This window comes from Pinus tabuliformis, chromosome 7, assembly GCF_031772625.1.
Source record: "Pinus tabuliformis cultivar Carrire ecotype Pingquan chromosome 7, CPIR1, whole genome shotgun sequence".
Lineage (NCBI taxonomy): Eukaryota > Viridiplantae > Streptophyta > Pinopsida > Pinales > Pinaceae > Pinus > Pinus tabuliformis.
Genome location: NC_142293.1, coordinates 1,903,310,524 through 1,903,318,471, shown reverse-complemented (window position 1 = coordinate 1,903,318,471; position 7,948 = coordinate 1,903,310,524).

The following is a 7,948-nucleotide window of genomic DNA, read 5'->3' as shown; positions in this document are numbered from 1 at the left end:
CACCTTGCCTAAGCCTAATTTCTATTCGCTTTGTTCGCCTAAGTGTTAACTCTAAGCTTGTTTTCTTGAGTTTGTTGATGCCTTTCTCCAACATGCCATCTCCAATATATAGGCATCCTCTATGAGTTAAGGTTGGTCAACCTACCTAGATCGAACACACAAATGGTCCATGAAAAATACAAAACAAGACATCGGCTAACCAACTCACTCGTTTCCGCATGTCGGCCCACCCAGGGCATTCGCCACGATCCGCCGACCCAACTCGTTGGTTTTTCGACACCTCATATAAACTCGTCGTGTGTGCACCCATACTTAGCCGATTTTCCACTTCTCAGTTTTTCGACTCTCCAAGTAACTCGTCGCACTGTCGCACAAGTTGTCTTCACACAACTCGCCCTCGGACACCTTTCAAGGCGTGTTTAACTGAAATCACAGCCTGTTCATCGTAAACTCGACTCATCGCACATAATTGAAGTTTGTCTCCCACTGTCGCTCGTCACCATGAGCACGATCAGCTCATGGTTGTGACATACTTGCCCACTTTAAACGATTGTAGTTCTCGACAACACCATCTTAGCAACCACCATTGTTAACACTGCAAATCCATATATATGGGTATCCAAATGTGTCCACCTTTGACCTGCCTCATGCCATCAATATGCCAAAGTTGGTGACCTGTTGGGTAGCTAATCCAACCATACGTCGCCTCCATAAGGATGCATGCTCCTACATCATCATGACTCATCTCTGCACACTATTGTCAATCGTGTCCATCTCACACGAGATGTCTACACAAAATATTGGAGACTCACTACCATGAGCAACTAAGAATGAGCCTCATCCCATGTCAGTCTAAGAAGAGGGGGAGGAAGTGGAGGCTGAAGGCTCTCCCTCTTCCTTAGCTGATAGTTCAATCCACTTATCTGGATCTTCCACCTCTAATATCTGCATGTATGCTTCTCGACTCTCAAACTGAATCTCGGGTCGAACATATCCAACTCCTTCCACTGCCTCTAGTCTGCTTGATAGATCCAAGATACTACCAAACAATGCTCTAATCATTTGTGACTACTCCATAAGTTTTTCCTCTGTACAATAAAACCTCTTATAGAATTCTTCATCTCGCTTGACTTCCTCCACATTCATCATTGTCAACTTACATTCGTTTGTCGTAGTTCCTATGGTTGGTACACTAATGGGATCATCATCATGCCCATCGCAAATGTGAAACTTCTTCAAGTGAGGTACAATCATAGCTTCAATCTGTTTCATAAATTCCATACCTAGTACAGCTTCATAGTCATCTATCCGCACAATCATGAAGTCGACTTTCCTAGTCCATTCACCTATGCTCACATCAACCTTTTTTGCTACACTGATCACCGAATCTGGTGGAGAATTCACTATGCTTGAACTAGTATAAATTTCATCCAAATATTCCTCACAATATCTTCACTCATGAAGTTATGAGTTGCACAACTATCCACCATTGTGAGAATAATGCCATTCCCAATCTTCATCTCCACATATTCCAATTTGTTCCTTTCAGGATCTCATCGTGAGACCGCTTTTGTAGCCACTGTAGCTCCCAAAATTTGCATCACTCCAACAAAAGTTTATTCTTTTTTCTTCTTTGTATCAGCTTGTGCTACAACTTCCACTTTTGGTCTTGAAGGACAATTATTCACTGTATGTGATTCTTCCAAAATCTAATAGTTCAGAGGATTTTTTGTCTCCAATTTATCATTCGATCTCGAATGCTCTTCTTTTGTAGTATTCTCTTTCGATTTATCTGTCTTGTTGTTTTTCTCTTCGGTTCCTTCATCGTAATTTTATACCAAGCGATCAACTACCCCAAATGCTTCATCTAGTGTCTTAATCTTCTACCTCTTCACCTCATTGTATGCCCAAGGTTTCAATCCTATAATGAAATTGAATACCTTGTCTTTCTTCGCCATATTAGGTAACTCCAAGATTGCACTCGAGAACTCTCGTTGATATGCTTGAAGGCTTCCTGTTTGCTTCATATATTTAATCTTCGTCCTTGCATCCCAAGTCTCATCTTGTGGGATAGAATGAGTCTTCAAAGCTTTCTTCATGTTGTCCCAGGAAGAGATTTCCACAGCCTCACCATTGGCAATCTAGTCCATTTTCCTTTGCCACCACATCTTAGCATCTTTCATCAAGAATTGAGCAACTACTTTCACTTTGGCCTCATCATCAGGTATATCCAAATGCTCCAAGTATTGTTCCATATCCCATAAGAAAATTCCAGGAGCTTTCACACCCCTCATCCCATCATAAGATTCAGGTTCTTTGACCTTCACATGGGAAACTCCTCCAACAGAAGCTTGCCCAACTGCTTTCTTGAAAACAACTATCTCGTTTCGAGCATTGTCAAGTTCCTTCTACAACTTCAATATTTCTTCCAAACCTTGATCCCTCGCAGCTCCAATGTCCTTGACTTCTTTCTCTGTTTGCGCATACATCCATTCTGTATACTCATATCAGAATTTGAGGTCTTCAAAGTCTTCCTTCAAATTCGTTGTCATATCCTGATCTCAACATATTCAGCCTTCACTGAAGCCACTTCAAAAGCTAGTTCCTCCATTTTATCTACTACCTTGTCCATGAAAAATATTTCGACACCCCTGATAGATTCCCCCGTCATTAATTGAGCTTCTTCCACTTGATCAGCCATCAACTTCGCTTGTGATCTCGTTGAGACCATAAAATTCTCTTATCGCTCAACTTGACCCTTCAAGTGTCCCTCTCAAACTTTCCAAAGCCTTGCGGAAATTTTGATACCATCTGTCACAAAGCATAGGTATATTTGGTTCATTTCTACAAATAAACCCCTAATACCAACTGTCACAAAGTGTAGTTGTATCAATTCAGTCTGCAAATCGTTCAAAACTTGCGGAATCTGGAGCTATGATACCAACTGTCATAAAGTACAGTTGTATCAGTTCAATCTATGAATCTCGATTTGTCTAAATCAATCTTTGATACCAACTATCACACCCCTATCCTGGCACTGGTCTTTCAACCACACATAAGAAAGTGCGGCACCACTACCCACTTTATTTTCACCAAAACTTATGAGTATGGGCTACGCCTAACATTCAACACTTAGTTATTTTTCTTCAATTCTACTAAGAATTCATCATTTACACAGCGGAATAACATTTACATCATCATCATCATATCATTAATATGCACAGTGGATTACATTCTTTTTAAATGGGAGGGGCAACTCCTGGATTAGATTCTTCCCAATAATCAATAATTCAGTATTTTACAAATACATATACAATCACAATCTTGCTAGGAAACTCCAAATTTACCCTTAGCAAACTTTCCATATTTTTCAATAGTTCGACTTGCCCATGTCAGGTCACCCACCTCACCAGTTCAAGTCGCCCTCATTCAATAACGCCCACCTTTCAACCTTTGTTTAGGTTTGTGCATGTCTTTCCTGTCGTGCAACTCATCACCAGGTAGAGACGCCCACCCCACCAGGTCGAGTCACCCTCTGTAACTCGTCGCACTGGGCAAAATTTCCCACGTTTCATCCGCAGCTCAGTGCCCTCCGCAATTCTTACGCACTTGGGACTTCTCGCAACTCGTCACATTGATGCCCTCTGCAGCTTGTCACCAGGCAGAGGCACCCACCCCGCCGGGATGGGTCTCCCTCTGCAGCTCATCGCAACTTGACGCCATCCATAGACCTTAGGCATCTCGTCGCACCGCAGACCTTCCGTAGCTCTTCACACCACAAAACTTTCGTATCTTGTCGTACCGCAAACCTTCCACATCTCGTCGTACCACAGACCTTCAACATCTCGTCCACCCTTCCTCGGATTTGCACTTCAGCCTGTCCATCGCCTGCGCCTTACCTAAGCCGAATTTCTCTTCGCCTTTTTCACCCAAGTGTTAGCTCTAAGCTTGTTTTCTTGAGTTCATTGATGCCTTTCTCCAACTCACCATCTCCAATATATAGGCGTCCTCCATGAGTTAAGGTAGGTCATCCTGCCTAGGCTGACCACACAAATGGCCCATGAAAAATACCAAACAACACGTCGGCCAAACAACTTGCCTGTTTCCACACATCAGCCCACTCAGGGCATCCACCACCATCCATCGGCTCAACTTGTCAGCTTTTCGACACCCCATATAAACTCATTGTGCATGTGCCCATACTTAGTTGATTTTCCACTTCTCAGTTTTTGACTCTCCAAGTAACTTATCGCTCTATCGCACAACATGTCGCCACACAACTCGTCATCACACACTTGCTAGGATGAATTTAATCGAATGCACATGCGTGTCATTGCAAACTAGACCCGTCGCACATAACTGAATTTTGTCTCCCTCCATCATTCATCACACATGAGCGAGCTCAGCCCGTGTTCATGACACTCCACATGTTTAAGATGATAGGTGCAGTGGCTTGATGCATGCAAGTGGTTAATACTCTCACAGGAGGTCGCATCGACATTGTGCTTTGGGTATGGCATTGTATTAATCACTTTACGAGAGTTGTTGGTAAGTGTTGTGTCCATGGTAAGGAAGTGAGAAAGGGTGACACTAAGCACAGTGGAACTGCACGAATCTAGGCGAGGTGGTGGATTAATCTTCTCTGGGTGAGGGTAAACTGGTATGTAACCTATCATTTCTTTCCCTCCTTCATGCAACAACTTGTCTGGTTATGGGAATTGGGTCTGCATGGTGTCGATTTGTGAGGAAGTGAGGTTCTATGAAGTTGCATGAGCGTGTATCCTTGATGCTACATGTCCTTTTCCTTGACATGGTCTTTGTATCTATTCGGTTCGAAATTTCCCTTTCTACGATGGGGTTATACGGGGTTTGTGCCTCTACGGTTGGCCATTGGGACCTTCTTCTTCTGGTATGGCTTGATAATATTGGAGTCTGTGGATGGATTGTCAACAACATCTCCTCTGGGTTTTGTTTTACTATTTTTCTTGAGGATGGGTCGAAGTTGTTTTCTCTGTATGTCTATCATCCCTCAGGCCGTATGATTTTCTCTGCCTGTCCTACAAATTCCCATGCCCTCCTCATCTGTGGAAGTATTTCCATGTTTAAAACTTTGGTTTTGTGATGTTCTGGATATGGGGTCAGTTTTCATGGTGTAAGTCCTCATGTTCTCCTAAATCCCTCTCCTAACTGCTATGATAATTGTCTCAAGGTTGTAGAAGTTGTTTCTCTGTTTGGGTCGCATGGTAAGGATGGCATGCATGGAAAAATAAGGGAGGAAGTCCCTCGAATTTTGTATTGTAAATCACCATTTCATACTTCTCTCTTGGAAAGTGTTCGGGGTGGTAGGGTCACCTAGAAGCGAAAAGCTTCTGGGCTCGGGCCATCGCCTGTACAAGAAACTTGCTCTACCCTCCTCTCTCCACATAATGAGTTCGAGGCAATGAACCAGACAATGACCACTAGAGGCCGTGGTAGGAGAACCAGGGTGATAGCGAAGGAAGAGCAACAATCATCCTTTAGGGGAAAAGCAAGGGGTCACAAACCAGTCGACAACATCATAAATGATGCGGCCACAACATATCGTGAAGGGACGAGCGAGGAAATCAGGTAGTTAATTGAGGAATGGGAAGATGACTTGAATTGGGAGGCTGACTCGATGGAAATTGAGGTGGAAGATTGGTGGGCTATGGTGCCGGACCCTGGGCACACCTGTGGTCATGTTACCCAATTTAAGCAGACCTTGTACCTGTACCAGTCCATGAAGAGTGTTTTGGGAAAGGCCCTGGAGCAGATTTGTGTGAGCATGGCAACTGCGGTGCAAGACTTCCCTAACTATAAATAGGACTTGTAGAAGCTCCAGTTTTAGATGTAAAAACAATATGGCTGCCTTCATCGAATTGAAGATAACCTCCCTTGCAGTCTCTCACAAACAAAGCTTCTAGGCTCCATTGCCAAGGATTCGGCGCTAGTAGAGTTTGCGTCTTCCGATGGAGAAGAGTAGTCTGCTAGCTGGTTTTTTTTTTTGCTTCATTATGTATGCGGATAGATTTTAATTTCTAGAATTTTGATTCTTATGCTTAGGGGCAAATAGTATTTGGGCAAGGCAAAGACATATAGACTTATATAGCTTGGGTAGAAAGCCTAATTATTTTTTGCTACTGGATGGCTTATTACATTGTTAGGTGGTCAATAGACTTGGTTTCCTTCAGGGAAAGTTGAGGCCACCTAACTATTCATATGTGGATGTAACTTATATTTTAATGAAAATGGAAGGATTTACCAAGCTTACAAATAAAAAATAAAAAAATTAAACTAAAATATTAGTAAAATATTTAAAAATTTGTTGACACAAAATCTTTCTTACATTACACCTAATGCCTACACATATTTATAATATCAGGCAACGCCTACATATCTCTCTAATATTGGGAAACGCCTACACATCTCTCTAATATTGGGCTATAGAGCACCTCTATGTGCAATAATCAAAGAGATACTAAATTGGTGTATGAAATTTTTTTGTTGGGACAAGAGATACGCATATTTGACTATTAAAGTCTATAGATGTGGGCACTCCTACCCCTTTGAACTTTAAGATTTGACCTCTTATGAAGAAATACACTCGCTTAACAATTAGACTCACTCAAGATGTACATTTGATATAAATATAGTAATTAAAATACATATTTAATTTTATACTATAATTATGTAAAATTATTGAATTGAATATTGTGGAGCTTTTAATTGAACAAGAAAAAAGGTTTAACAAAAAATGCTATGACACACAGTTAAAGTTGTTGTGGGATATTATGGGGTTTTTAAAAGAAAGTGATTGTGTGTAGCGTTAAAATACATTCATTTTAAGGCCATTAGTTTAAAATTAATGGGGAGTTTCACCTTAATAAAAAGAAGAAAGAAATTGTTATTGGCTAGAGTTTGAGTAAATTAAAATAAGTAAGAATTTTATTTTTATTTTTTTTGGTTTAAATTTTATTCGAAATTAGTAGGAATTTATGTAATTGCATTTCTGAACGGTGTAAGTTGCACAATTTAAGAACTTTAAGGTTTTTTTTCAAGCACTAAATCATTTATCCATTCAAAACTATAATTTAAATAATAACAAATTTACAATTTCCAAAAATGTATATTATTGATTTTTTATTAAAATATATAATAATTAAATTACATCATAATACAATGGCCTAGTTTAATTTATAGAAGAAATGATCATTTAATCATTAGCAAATCTGGTAGAGATTTTAAAAGAATTGAGTTTAAATACTTTAATATGTAGAATTCCACTGTCATAGGGGTTTTTAGGGTGCTAAATCTAATTAAGCATTTAGAAATGTATTTTAAACAAAAAAATATCACATTCATGCTTGAAATTGAATTGCTGGATTTCGGTGAAAAAACTATTTCCTCTATAAGTTAGACGACGTCTAATATTTTGATGCAATCTAATGATCTCTAATATATTCATGTCCATCCATTGCAAACATCACAAAATGATGATCTCTAATATATTCATGTCCATCCATTGCAAACATCACAAAATGCATTCCGTAAAAGTATTTTTCTCAACAAAAATAAATATATATATTTGTAAATACAAAATACAAAATTATTTAACTCATATCTATGAAGTGTGGATAGGGATCAAATTTTCCATTATATTAAATAACCAACATACATTCATCTTAACTCTGGATGTAACAAGGGTTGATAGGGATCAAATTTCTCAAGATGTAAGTTTACCTCTTTTTGAGTTCAAAACTTGAGAAAATGCTTACACCTCGAGGGATTTGATTCCTATGAGTTCTTTCTAAATCTGAAATTAAAATGGATCTATGTTGGTTTTGAGGAATAAAATAATGAAGTCTTTTACCTACCAACATAGATCCATCTTAAATATGGATCTAACATGAGCTGAGAGGGATCCAATTTC